The sequence below is a fragment of the Cydia amplana genome, chromosome 6, assembly GCF_948474715.1.
Source record: "Cydia amplana chromosome 6, ilCydAmpl1.1, whole genome shotgun sequence".
Classification (NCBI taxonomy): Eukaryota; Metazoa; Arthropoda; class Insecta; order Lepidoptera; family Tortricidae; genus Cydia; species Cydia amplana.
In genome coordinates this window covers 18937315-18952692 of record NC_086074.1, presented here as the reverse complement: position 1 = coordinate 18952692, position 15378 = coordinate 18937315, and the positions used below count along the sequence as shown (strand labels likewise).

The 15378-nt window shown below is 36.3% G+C and overlaps 2 protein-coding genes across 12 annotated transcripts in view; both read right to left on the bottom strand.

Moving 5' to 3' along the window:
- Positions 1–15378, bottom strand: part of LOC134649048 (rab5 GDP/GTP exchange factor) — a 420463-nt gene that overhangs the window by 259171 nt on the left and 145914 nt on the right. The window lies entirely within an intron of this gene.
- LOC134649042 (disintegrin and metalloproteinase domain-containing protein 11) overlaps positions 1–15378 on the bottom strand; it is a 631585-nt gene that overhangs the window by 553627 nt on the left and 62580 nt on the right. The window lies entirely within an intron of this gene.

Sequence of the window (15378 nt, the reverse complement as noted above, 5' to 3'; positions counted from 1 at the left end):
TCAGCGGTTTAAGCGTGAAGAGGTAACTAACAGAGTTTATAATGTTAGCAGAACTTTGGCATTTATAATGTTAGTAGGGATGGAGCTACCTTTATTTTGTCCCCGAGTGTAAGTCGTACATCAATCTAAGATGTGTTTCCGCGGATCACATTTGTATAATAATGCGTTGGCCGGGACCCACGAGGATGCATACGGAATGAGTTTGTTTACAAAACATCGATGGATCATTAGGTAATTCGATGATCATTAATGATCATTAGAGGTTTATATGGTACGTAATACGTAGGTTCTTTTTGCACCTAAATACTTCTTATTTATTCCATAATCAAACGTGAAAACCAGTAAAACTATTTTTATTATACACCGACCAGTACCGCTACCATCAGTTTGGCACTGACATAAACGCCGTCAAGAACGTAATTTACTTATTTTTATACATCTCGCTCGTACTCGCATATTTGTGCAAACGAGATGTATAGAAAGTAATATACGTTCTCGATAGCGTAAATGTCAGTTTTGACACTGTCAGTGACTCATGGGCTCAGGCGGTCTAGCATGAGTTGCGTTCTCGCGCGCGACTCCATACATCTTGCGCGACTTCAAGTATGAACGACGACTCTCTTACCAGTGTCAAACTGACATATTCGCTAATAGTTAGATATGCGTAATGTGATCATTTATTTAAAAAATGGGCGAAGATGTGCAATGTGCATGCTTCTAGCACTAACGATCACGGAGCAACTGCGGAAGAACAGACAAACATGGCGAAACTATATGGAGTCAGTTGACTACGGAACCCTAAAAAAGTATTAAAAATATAAAGTCAAGGACCTAACCTTTACATCGATACCAAATGTTTCCACCGAATAATTTGCCTAGTACAGTACAAGTAGGCCCTTTGAACGCTGCGGCAATTCAACCGAGAAATTGAACCGGAGTTTACTTTGATATCTTAATATGTAAATATGGTACTAGTATGTTTATGTTACGAGAGCGTTTAGGCTAAGTGTAGTCTGAGTGCTGTGACCTTGCTTTTAATATTACTTGTAAACGTTTTTGGCAAAAATTAAATTTTTGGTACAAGCTTTTATCGCTGACTTTTTCTTTCCACAGACAACTAATAAGTACTCATCAAGACAATTCTAAAAACCCCAACCAATTTGGTTGCGTTGTTTTATCACAGAGTTCCTATGCCACCTCCTGTCTCCATCATCAGATCAGCTCCAGATACCATAATATTGCATTGTCACCCGACTTACACGCGTATGCAAATTTTCAGCTTCATCGGAAACCGGAAAGTGGGTCAAATTTAACTTGCAAGATTTCACCCCTACAAACATACATATACCACGGTATTCGGAAAACAATATCCGTTCTAGAGAAGAGAACGATACGATATGTACTAGATACCTGGTAGTTTAGATTTCAACTATATCTAGTTGAAATCTTTTACAGCTCAATTCGGGCAACCAATGTCACTTTTACGTTAAATTATCGTATTAAGATCGTTTCAAAATCGTTTAGTGATCTAAAGATACATAACGAGACGTTTTAGACATTGTGGAAATCGTTCAAGAGTATCTCCAGAATCGCGGAAATGTCAAAATCTTAAAAAAATCGTTGTCGTATATTGGTGATGTCTAATAGATATCTAGTTCAATTCAAAATCCGAATCGGGCCTACAGTTACATAGACCTTGTACATACAATGCAAGTAAAAGCTTGTAAAAATAAGTGAAAGCAACCGATTCTTGAAAACGCCAATAACATAATTAGGGTGAAGCCAGACGTCAGACGAGCGTAATTATTTGAGTTGTGAAATTTCATTTACTAAATTTCTGCTGCATTCATACAACACCTGTTTGATTCTTACAGCGACGCAAAATGAGTTGTCTACCGACATAGGTATATTAGAATTTCTGCAGCTGAAATTACGCTTTTACACATAAAAAAACATTTCTGAATCCTATTTTACCGTTTTTAAATTCATAGTTTCAATTGCCACAACATTTTTCACTAACCTTGGAAATAGCTGAACATTTGAAAAGGTATTTTTTATATAATTTTAAATCTGGATCGGGTTTGCCAACGTCAGTGTCGAAACTATTTCAGGGAAAAGTTTTTGTATTGAAAATAGTAATTTGAAATTTTAAAAACTAATAGACAATGTATATATATTATACATACATTTATTGAATTTCACAAACAGATCTACCCGGGATATAATTTCATTGTTTTTACCTTAAATTCCGACGTTTCAGCTGAGTTGCACCAGCTGTGGTCACGGAAAGACTGACAACCCAGCAAATGTCAACGGAGATATTAATAAAACACCACTAAACTACCCGAAATTAGTTTATAAAAATGTTCGAAAATGTTGTGAAATTAAATATGTGTACAAAACGCGAGAGTTTAAAGTGTTATACAAACATTTAGTTTTTAAATGCCGGGATAACGCAAGGAAGATGATGATTATACATTTATAGAATCTAAGTAATAAAATTCTTGTCACAAGACATTCAATCTTGAATTTTGTGAACCTTACATCCTTGAACGGTTAATGAGATTATCTTAGTCCAAGTCCATCTGTATCTCAAGATATATCAGTTGAAACATATCCGGTTCTTGTTTAATTTTTTTTCTGTGAACATTTAAAGTATTCGACGATATAAACAGCATGACCTGAAAACAAACTAGAACTCTACAAAGTACTATAAAAGTTGCTGAGACAATCGCGAATTGGCCTGTCTCTGCGCGATTGATTGCTACAGTTAACTAAAAACGAACGTTTTTAGTTAACTGTAGTAATCAACTGTCTAATCGGTCGCAGGTGCATGGCTTAATGTTGATTAGAAAAAGGTTATTGTAATTAAGGAAATCTACTGGCTTTAGGTTAAAATTATCTAGATGTCATGCGATTGGTATTTCTAGCGTCCGATTTAAAATTCACAAAATACTGTCTTCGGTTTGTGCAATAGTTACTAATTATGAAATAAAACAATTTGAACCATATCCAGATCCATTGGCCAGATTTTAAAATTAATCGATACTAAAATTGAATTAAATGATAATAAAATAAAATTTCATGAACTAAATAAAATGTATGATCTAGCCACGACATATCTATTTGAGTCTAAATTAAACTACATATCATGTGACGATTAAAATTATTAGTTATTTATACCGAATTAATTGATCGCATGCACTATGGGTTTTCACTATTCAGGTTCACGCACTTTATCTATTATGCATCGATCCGACCCGATGAACTTTTATATTCTATCTCATCGGTACATTTCAATGATCTGCGCCGGGCGCACTTCATCTGCCGAGCGTCGCCCATATAAAACTTGTTAACAAGCTTCTTTGACAACTTGACTCTCAACTCGACTACTCTTCCTTCTCGGATTTTGTTTGCATACCGTGGATTTCTAAGAAGTGCTATTTAATTGCGTGTTAGTTGCTGTTGATTTGCCCTATTTTATTAGATATTTTGTATGAAGCATTTTATAAGTCTACTAAAAGTTTAATTTAACGACATACAAGTCAGCGAGACAGCCAAAATTGTTGTATTTTTACCGGGTGGCCACAATCTGTGGACCACCCGGTCACGGCACCTGTCCCAATGTCTTGAGTGAGGTTAAGTTTGTTTCATAACAATCCTTAATTATTTACTGTTCGAACGCGATGAGTCAAAAGTAGCTAGCTTAACACCAAAGTTTCAATAGTTTATTTGATCAAACAAGGGTAACCCATACAACTCCGTAAACTACATGAAACGGAGAATACGTCCTTATTAACAAGGAGGTATACCGATCGAAAACGAACTCCAAACGAGCTACCGTAGTTGTAGAATTGAAACTTCCTTTAAACATCCAACCCTTGGCTTGTTAGAAGCTTAATTACAACTACACAGAGCCAAAAAGCCCAAAACTTTGCAATCGCGGAGGCTCTCAAAGATATTGTCAACGGAAGTTTTGGAGCCGGGCTTTCCGAAAGTTTTTTGCAGGAGTAATGAAACGGGCGTGCTTTGGGATGCAGTAATTGATACTGCTGATATATCTGGGTATGCACAGGAATATTATGAAATTGAAGATTGGCATGACATGAGAGGACCAGATGAGCACATGACAAAAAGTGCGTTAAGCCTCATATCGGGACCAAATCCACGTGCCAGACCCCTTACTACATGGATGTCGGTTATTAAAAAGATCTCTCCAATAACAATTTAGATCCAGCGACGACCCAGAAACGATATCTCTGGAGAAGGAGGATTAGGAGAGCCGACCCCAATTAGAAATGGGACAAGGCCGGAAGAAGAAGAAGATAATGAAATTGAAGGTTAATAAAAGAGGAAAGTAAGAGGTAAAGTTAAAATAGATCCGGAAGATTGCGGGTCACTTCTGGATAAGATTAGCTCAGGACCGCGACAAGTGGCGTGCTACCAGAGAGGCCTATACTCAGCAGTGGACGATAAAGGGCTGATGTGATGATGATGATATATAAAAAAACTAAAAAATATTGAAATAAAACTATGTTAATTGTCTCCCTCCTCCCAGTGTGTATTAAACAGAATTTAATTAAACAGTTAATTAATAGTATCTGAACTTGAAAACCTATCGAGTGCGCCAGTACTTTAAGGACGAAAAGAAAGAGGTAGTTAATTAAATTTTTACAACAATTCTAATAATATTAAATTACTTCAAACTCACAAGACTGTTTTAGTGTATATTTTGATTGCTAGGTACAATTATTATAATGAATATTTGAAACGTATTTTACGCCAAAGCTACAAAACAGAACCTGTGTTTTTACTAATTAGAAAGTTAATTTAATCTTAGTACCTGAATAAATTTAATTTTACATTCTAATGTTAGTCACATAAAAATATTTAAGTAATTCAGAACTTATCTCTCATATAGTACAGTTAACAAAAATCAAACACATACCTTATGACTTATCTTAAAACAAAAATGTAGTTTGCGGCACACCGCACTTTAGCAGAGATATAGTACTCTGATCATCGATAGCCCTTATCCCGTTGCAGTAAGGTCTAAGTTTGGTCAGTCTGTGTCGATGGAGATAGTAAAATCAAAGTTACAGTACCGCAAGTAATGAATAGTAGATGAAGTGTGCTTCGGCGCCTTGTAGCGCAGTCTTTGTACAGTTAATGTGTTTTATATGGTTTTAACCCTTTGGTCGCCAAGCACGCCTAATGTCGTTGCGAGTATTCGTGCCCTCAGCGTCAAGAACGCACAACGAATGATAAGGTAATTTTTAGTGATGCCACGAATATTCGGAAACTATTCGGCATTCGGCCTATTCGACCATTTTGCCGAATATTCGGTATTCGGCCGAATGTTGTCTACTATTCGGCCGAATACCGAATATTTGTTGCACCTACCTTATTTGGCGCTTCGGCCGAGAGAGGGTCCGAATATTCGGTATTCAGCCAAAACACTATTCGGGGCATCTCTAGTAATTTTTTCAAGGCATTGATATTAAATTTTCATTTGACTCGCTAAAATGGGGCGACTACGAAATTTTTGGGTTACTTTGATAGTTTTAAAACGGCTGCTATATTAGCATTATGCATTATTTTCTCTAACTGTTCGTGAAACAAGTTAAAGCCTGACCAGGAATATAATTATGATCACGCGCCATGTTGCGGAATTTTCCTAGAACGATTTTTTTCATACTATGCTGAACTGTCACCCTATACATGAGAATAACAGCGCCCTCTTGATAATGATCATATATTACCGGTCAGGCTTTAGATTATTATGAATTCTTGTTTACCTAATAGGAGGAGATCCTCTATTTCTGGTTTCAAAGGACAATAAGGCCGATTCCAACTTACATTGTGCGTAATAATACATGTACGGACAAGTACCTACGAGCGAAACGCATGCACAACGGACATCATTTAGATATTATTTTATTCAACTTCAACTTCAACATTTATTCAGCAAATAAGCCACAAGGGCGCTTTTACACCCCAACATTGAATTACAATACCCATAAAAAACCGGCCAAGTGCGAGTCGGACTCGCGCACGGAGGGTTCCGCACCATCAACAAAAAATAGAGCAAAACAAGCAAAAAAACGGTCACCCATCCAAGTACTGACCCCGCCCGACGTTGCTTAACTTCGGTCAAAAATCACGTTTGTTGTATGGGAGCCCCACTTAAATCTTTATATTATTCTGTTTTTAGTATTTGTTGTTATAGCGGCAACAGAAATACATCATCTGTGAAAATTTCAACTGTCTAGCTACCACCGTTCGTGAGATACAGCCTGGTGACAAACGGACGGACGGACGGACGGACGGACGGACAGCGGAGTCTTAGTAATAGGGTCCCGTTTTTACCCTTTGGGTACGGAACCCTAACAAGCAAAAATCAATAAATAATACATCAACAGTTATAAAATACAACTAACTGCAACTACCAAATCAAAATAACGTATTTATTGCGATGTATAAGGTCTCTTAATGTCGAATTACATAAAAAAAACTATATATTAATATTTAAAAAAAAAACAGATACATAGATGGAAAAAATCTAAACTTATTTCGAGGTGTAAATGTCATAATGTAAGTTTGAAAATTGGTCTCGATAGCGTTTCAAGTAATGAATAGTTGATGCAGCAGACTTGCCAACTCCGAGGCTAATGAACGTTAATGCGAGGTTTTAAAAATGGCCGCGACGAGTGCTTAATGCCTCCCAAAGCTGCATATTAATGTAATTTCACACTGTAGGTTTTGTAAAGTCACCGACTTATAATGTATTATTGTATTTTTATACTCCAGCACTTTTATTTGTCGATTAAATGACTGCCAGTGATATCGAAATCAACTGCGTTTCGTTTCGCGGCCCTTGAATTTTAAGAACCCTTATTATATACCAGTTGCACAAAATACTATAATATAGGATGTGGGCTTTGTAGAATGGACCAATACACAATTTTAGGTTTTCTATAAAAATATTCCCAGGAGCCTTCTTGACTTTACTATTGGGTTTAGTCAATTTGCGCAAAAAAAATCCAATAAAAAATTATATTATATTACTATCTTCCCAAGTGTGCTCTCGCCTTTAAAATCCAAATGCGGTACTCCTGTTCTGTCCCACTGGATAGTGGATTGGACGTTGTAATGAATAATGAATTGTACAGGAGCCGCAGTGTGGCAGTGTGCACCTTGCTCGTACGGGAATTTTTCATATCGGATACGTACAACGTCTATTTTACCTACTGAACGGATTTTCATGCGGTTTTCACCTTTAAATAAAAAGATTCTTGAGGAAGGTTTTAGTGTATAATTTGTTAAGGTTTTGCGTAACCCGTGCAAAACCGGGGCGGGTCGCTAGTACCCTTATACAGTCATTTTACGAACTGGAAGTATGGCGAATTGGAAATAATTAAAAAGTATCCGTTTCAGTCTAACTATTCTACATAGAGAAATATATGTCTTTTTAATAAGCAGTATGAGAATCATCAAAAGTAACGGAACAGACTACACCAAGAGACAGTAATTCACATTTCCGAATACATCGCCATCGTATTCCGGCGAATACAAACACTGAAAAACAAATGAACACACCTACATACATAAATACAATAGGAACCAATAAAGCCACGCAGAACGGAAGCGAGGTACGCTTCCTGGGTACCACTTTATTGTTTGTATACTGATTCGTATGTAGGGGAAGCTGTTTTACCTCGGACAGTTTTTTCTTTTAAGAATTTTAGAAAAAAAACTAATGGTTGTAGAATTATTGTTTATCCGAATCTTATAAGATACATTAATAAACTATCTATTACGATATAAAATTTAAAGATCAGTTTATTTATTTTAATGGAATACGTTGACGAAAAAAAAAAGGGAAAAGTGTCCAAGGAACAACACCCCTGATGTACCATGGTCATTTCCCGTTGTACCTCGGACATGATAATTTTAATTAATAAATTTATAATTTAATCATAGAAAAAACATTTATATATGAAATCACAGATATTTTTAGCATATTTACGCCATTGAATAGATTTTTCTAGTACAATTACCTACGAAAAATATACTTAGCAATGGTATTTTTTTTTATTTTTGCCTAAAACATTTTATGCATTGTTTCTAAATTTTATTACTTGGTAACTTATAACGCATATAACTAATAATTATAACTACGGCAAATATGAAACCTTAAGTTAAAAAAATATATTTTCAGTAAGTTAGCAAGTACGGGCCAAGGTACAACCTATTTTCGTTGTACAAAGCAACTTTTTGGACAAGTAAGCTTGGTAATTAGCACTTCCAATTGAGATTAGGCTGAAATGGTCCTACCATCGAGTACCTAATTAACTTAAGTTTAACTTATTATATTAATTTTTACTATCTATTAGCAAAACATGAAATAATCATCCTTGATGTAAAGTTCGAAATACTGACTTTTCATAACACAATTTATATTTTAATTTTTTTCTTGAGTTACCAGCCGCTCTCAAGTTTCGTTGATAGCTTGTTTTTTATACTTAATAATAAAGTTTCAAATAATATAAATGAAATATTTCAATAACCGTGGCAATGTGGAAATATTGCCTTTTGTCCGAGGTAAAACCAAGTCCAAGGTACAACAGTTTCCCCTACCTGCGCGATGGATTACTTACAATTGACTCGCAGTCACCACACATAGGCGGTTATTTTCAATTTAAAAAATATATAATGCCCAATCGCGTCTTTTCGTAGTTTTTACTTATGCAGATTTTTTTGGACTTTAAGGAGGTGATGAAGCTTGCATCGTTTTTTTATTTCGCCATTAAACCCTGACTTGATGACAATGGGACCAACTAAAAATCCTGCATAAATCGATCTAATAAAAGATTCAGACGGGCTGAGAGCCTCCTCCTTTTTTTGAAGTAGGTTAAAATGCATTGTAATCTGTAATTGATATAAACACGATAAGGATGGCCGATGGAGCTGTAAGGTTCGAATAAAGCTCGATGTTTGCTTTTAAAACTCAAGTTTGTTTTCATTTATTTTGTAAATTTACCGCGTACCTACCTAGTATTAAAGATGCATTGATTGAGTATAAGATGCGTGAAATCTGAGACAATTCTGTGCTTCGAATTTGACAGGTAAACGAGATGGCGCTGTACAGCAGTGCACATTTACGAGTATTTATGTATGTGTATATGTCGGCGGCCGATCGCAAGATCAGGCAGATCGTAATGTTCCTGTGTAATGTTTTGACGATAGTGACATTAAACCAATATATAGGTAGGATAGGTTCGTTAGGTTGCTTTAGATGCCCGAAGGGCAAACTGCCCAGAAATAATCCGTCGACTCAGGGAACGGGTCAAAGATTTTCACGTTTCACGATATGCCTAGGAATTTCACGATATGCCTGATCTTACGATCGGCCGCCGACATATACATTGCAAGCTCCATATATTGTGCGGTATAACTCTGATTGTCAAAAGTTGACGTTTGACGTCACTAACGACTAGGCTAGGAGGCCGTTGCCGTGAAATACGCGGTTTGCAACTCTCACTTTACTTATTCTAATCCTAGATACGATAATATAAGCCCCAACCGATCACTTCATGGTTTTCCATTTTCACGACAATACCCCCTAAGTCCTGAAATTGATTTCTCAAGGCTCACAAAGCACCGTAAACAACTCGATGGGTTCCGCGGAATGCCCTCGTTAATTTTACGAGCTCATAAAGGTCATTTTGAGGGTGGCCATGCTTTTTTCCAAGCGCAGATTTTATGCCCATGGTGTATGGCAGTTACCTGTGTTGAGAGGTGAATTATAGAGTAATTCAACCACGGTTATTATTTTGGTTTTCTGGCTTTAAACGTTCTAACTCTGAGTCGTTATATCTCAGTATGTTAATAGTACAATACAAGTGCGAAAAGTAGGAAATGCGCAACGAGTGGCGCTAAATTGAAACACGACTGAAGGGACTGTTTTAAATCGATACAAGTTGCGAATTACCTTTTCGCACGTGTATTGTACAACGTTTTACAGTACATATGGCCCTTGAAATTGGCGGTAAAGTAGCACCATATCTATCTAATCTATGTAATAACTTTAAACGAGAAATTATTGTTTATTTATATATATATATTTCGGGGATCTCGGAAACGGCTCTAATGATTTCGATGAAAATTGCTGTATGGGGGTTTTCGGGGGCGAAAAATGCTCTGGGAAAATGCTCATTTTGTTTTTACACAGTATGTAACTGAACGAAAAGCAATTGCTCAAACCCGTAAATGTTTAGGACATACTGAGCAACTTTTACTATGGGACCAACCCCGAAAGCGCGGAAAAAATTTGGAAGTTTCATACATTTACTGGTCTGATGTTGAAATTTCCTATGTGAGAGTCAATTTTTTTTTTCGCGATTTCGGGGTTGGTCCCATGGTAAAAGTTACTTAGTATGACCTAAACATTAACGGGTTTGAGTAATAGCTTTTCGTTCAGTTACATACTGTATGTTTTCCGAGCAAAGCTCGGTCTCGCAGATATTGTACTGTAAAAGAATTAAGAAGAATTCAAAGAAGAAGAAATAAGTAATTATAAACATTTTCGGCAGTTCGCGAATGGTTTGATAGTACAGTGGTGATAGCAAACAACAATGTAACAAACAACATAAAGTTTTTGACTCAATATCTGACGAACGCGACATATGTTGAAGATTTACAACAATTCTTTAATATTTATTAAATTTTTATGTAGTCAGTTTTTTTTTATTTTGCTAAGCTTTTAAGTAGTTCTATACGCTAATTTAGTTATTATCTAGTTATTCCTGTTCCGTATTATGTGTTCAATAAAAGCACTTTTTACCCCCACTTTAGTCTACATAATTATGTTGCATAACATGACAACTATATTTTTTAGAAAGAGAAATCTTTTATAAAACGTGAACCTAAAGTCTCTAAAAGCATTTTATATTTTTGTGTACTTAAAATAATACTAAAAGATAAAAAAACAGAGCTTCTTCGCTGAATACCATGAAATACAAATTGAATAGGAGCTGCGGTACAATCCGACTCGAATACCGACGGAAAAATATTTGCTGGACAATGTTTACAGGAATTGCTTTCTGACATCACAACCTCAACGGAGCTTTCAACTGAAAACTTTTTACAAAGATGAATAATAGATAAGTGACATTTATCTATTATTCATCTTTGTAAATTTACACATTATTTACCACGAGAAACGCAAAATTCACGATTTTTTTTTTCAAATGATACCTACTATGCTTGTCCGAGACAAATTTACAAGTGTAGTAACGCTATCGTACAGCGCCTTAGTCACTATTTCAAAGCTAAAAAAAATACCGTTTTGACAGATCTGTGGTAAGTCATTTAGTTTAAAGTTATTCGGGCGTTTTCTAAAATAAATATCGAAAACCTGATTCTTTCAAATCTGGACATTCTTGGGCTCATTCTACTCAGAATCGACAGCACTCGCCACCCTTCCATTAAAAAAAGATGTCCCAAAATGTCCATTCCATTACGTCACGTTTTATTATGAGAAAATGTTTCACTTGTATGGACGTGACGTAGTGGAAATAGTGGAATGTACAATTTTCATACAAATTTTTGGGACATTTTTTTTATCATCAGGATTGAATATGCTAGTGATTCTGAGTTGAAAGAACCCAAAAACACCAGGATCCGTGAGAATCGGGTTTTCAATATTTATTTTAGAAAACGCCCATTCATGAACAACCAATAGGCTTCATGACTAATTTTCATTTATGGTATCAATCGATCGGGTTTGTTTTTAGGATCAAATGTCTATATGGGACCCATTGCATTAAAGCAACACAAAAGTCAGAAATTATAGTCAAAGTCCGACAGTCGCACTTCACTCGCGAAACGCCGCTCATAAAAGGATAAGTGAACGTGACGTCAAAGTCACTAAGATCCCATCTTGTAGTATGGACAAAACAAGAAAATTGCGTTTTTTTGGATAAAATGTAAGGAATCGAATGGTACCCTTGCTTTTATATTTTTGGAAGGAAAAACTTAAATTTTGTAACTTTCAGGTCCTGTATTTTTGTAACATTTCCGTATTTTAATTTAATATCCACATTATTGTGATAAATTGCCCATTTGCTATCTATTTTACTAGATTTTGTTATAAAATTCAACATGTGTCATCATCCCTATTCTATTTTTGTATTTAACGAGTCAAAAAGTGGACTGTCCTCACAATCAAACGTGGTGAACTGGTGACACTACTCCATCACTATAAAGCTTCATTGTTTCTAAAGTTGTCCGTTGAAATGTAACAGTTATTTTTAACAGCTTCGGAATACTTTCCAGTTGCAGTTATGTTTTCGACACGTTTTAGTCAGAGTAGGCCAATAAGACACGTTATAAAACCAACTGTAATTCTTCCGTTCGGCTCCTGGCCTAGCTGGCGCGAACCTTTAATAACTGGGGAGCGATAAACACAGCGTATTTACATAAATCAATAAATACAGCGCAGGTAATGCCGGGCGACGTGTTTACGCAAAAATGCGAAACAATCTACTTGAGTGCTACTACTGGTTCTCGATTGTAAACTCGAATGAAAACTTTTTCTTTAAAAGCTGGCGCCGAATGTTATCAAAGTTACTATCATCTCTAGTCCAATACCTACTATGAACATAGGTCGTTTGCTTAAGCGGAAAAGGGACGGCCGTTTTTCCATACAAATGTAGTCCCCTATTTCCTCTCTTTCTTTTCCCGCACTAGTGCGTAAAATAGCACTTTTCGTGCGATGTCAAAAGTTCAAAGGGTTCAAAGTTATGTAGTGTAAAACGTTGTACGATACACGTGCGAACAGGTAATTCGCACAATAGTAGTTTGTGTTACAAGGGATCAAAATGATATATTTCTGTCAAGGGCGTACATTGAATCCTGAATGAAACGATGGATTCTAAAGCAGAATCCTAACGGAATGAGGGATTCAAGTGTTAAGAAGCCGGTATCGATTTTAGGCGCAAAAATGTAAAATTGATAGATTTAGTCGATGAAATTGTACACCTTCTGTTACGTAATAGAAATAACAAGTACTGGTATCTATTAGCACGTCTTCTTATCTTGCATTTGTACAGATCATTTTTTTGAAAACTGACTCACTAAATTAGTAATGATTTTTTTTTTTTTTGAGGAGAAGAATGTGGTAGAACAGAAAAGTGTTACTTTGATCCCTCCTAGCAGGGAGGAAAAGTGCCACTTTGATCCCTCCTAGCAGGGAAGAAAAAGCTCTTTTCCGAATAGGTGGTGTGAACACTACTATTGCACGACTTCCAGATAACCTAATAACTTAAGATTTGTCTAACAATTCAAAACTGTATTGCAAAGGTATGAGGCCAATTCAGACTTAAATTGTGACATCAAAATGATATCTATGTCAGTCGCCCGTGTTCATTAAGGCCCCTTGGATTCAGATTCTTCTCTCACTCTCACTGAGCGTAAGCGTGAGCGAGATGGCTGCGGATTTTTTTTCTCTATAGCGAAAGTCAAAAAATCATGTTTCGATGAAGTTACTAGAGAAACTCCTCAAGATTGCTAATTAAAGTTTTGACAACGGTATTGAGATCAGTGGCGGATTTGCCCTAAGGCCGAGTAGGCCCGGGCCTAGAGCAGCCAGATATATGGAACGGCAGCCTATGAAGGGTGCTGAGAAATACAGGGCCTGGGGCCTAAGGCGGCAAAGACTGTAAATCCGCCACTGATCGTGAATATTGTAATCTAAAGAAGGGCGACATTTATTTTTTTAACTCTACTGACTGAACCTACTGCACCTTAAGTAGAAGCTAATTAAAGTGTGCTTGTTTTGGCAACTCTTTGCATAAAAATTGACTCTGGTGGACATCGAAGCGTTTGCAACGGTTACCACAAAACAGCCTCGACAACAATGGAAAAATAAATTGGCCCGGCAAATCTCCCCAGATTGCGTCTGGTGGCACCTCAAATTGCAATCTAACAATTAATCTCTTTGAGCTCCACCGGCGAGAGCTGATTGGGCACCTTGCTCCGATTTCTAGCTTAGGAGGTGACTTGGTTAAAAATAAAAACAAAAAAGTTATCAGAGAAATAGCAGTTCTACTTTAGCCGAAAGAGTATAATTATCGATTAGGTAATAACATAACAAACATTTATTTTTGATTATTGTGGGTTCAAATAGTTGAATCAACTTTGTAGCTTGGTTGCAGTCATGTTATAATTTTGTATTTTTGAAGTGAAAACTTCTTTAGTGGCGCTGGGCACTTTTTGAGGTGGGGAAAAATAGATAAACTCAAGACAGCGTAAGGCGATCACGTGACCGTAAGGTTTAGAAAGATGGCCACTCATTCAGATGGCATTTAAATCAATAACGAACAAGCAACAACGGTTGCACTCCGGGAGTACCGATAGAAATGAAAACTCACCTCACTATGTTATCGACGCCCGGTAACACGATACATACGTTTAGCGGAGGTATTTTATTTATTTATATATTATTATCATTTTCAAATAAGATCACACTTTTTCTTTTCATTGACATGTTTATTTACATACTGCCATGACAACGTCAAATTATTTAAACATAAGTCTTGAAAAGGAGTCCGCAACATAAACGTCAAATAACATTGAGTTTTTCTTTATTGATTTAAATGCCATTTAAATTATGAGTGGCCACCTTACGGGGCTTACGGTCACGTGATCGCCTTACGCCCCTTACGGTCACGTGATCGCCTTACGCTGTCTTAAGTTTATCATATTTTCCCCACTTCAAAAAGTGCCCAGTGCCGCTAAAGAAGTTTTCACTTCAAAAACTCAATGACATTACATGAAAAAGGTTCTAATCTTGTACGGGCTGAAATACGAGGATCTCACAGTTATAGCTGGTCAACCAAATCTTGTCAGTAAAAAAAGGCGCTACTGTCAAGATCTGGTTGACCAAGTATACATTCTAACTTTATATCACTCAAATATAATTCAATAAAACTACATCTTGATGAAATCGCTAATAAAAGTGAACTCTTGTACTGGTGAATAAAACTCAAAATATCATTACCAAATATATTTAGATGCGAGGTCTGCAAGGTAACTTTACAATTTATATTCGAATTTTAAACAATTAACGCTACAAGTTTGAATTTCGAATTTTAGACAACCTCACTGGCCAGCAATTTCGGAACTAAAGTTTTTCAATAGAAAGGAGAATGGATGATAGTGCTGCAGACATTTTGGACTAGTCACTGAGTTTTCACTTCTGTCGGCACTCCCGGAGTGCAACCCGTTGTTTTTATTAGATATCAGGGCTAAAATATATTATAAAGGTTTAGAAAAAATTATTTAGTTAGAAGATAAACACTAGAATTCTGCTTA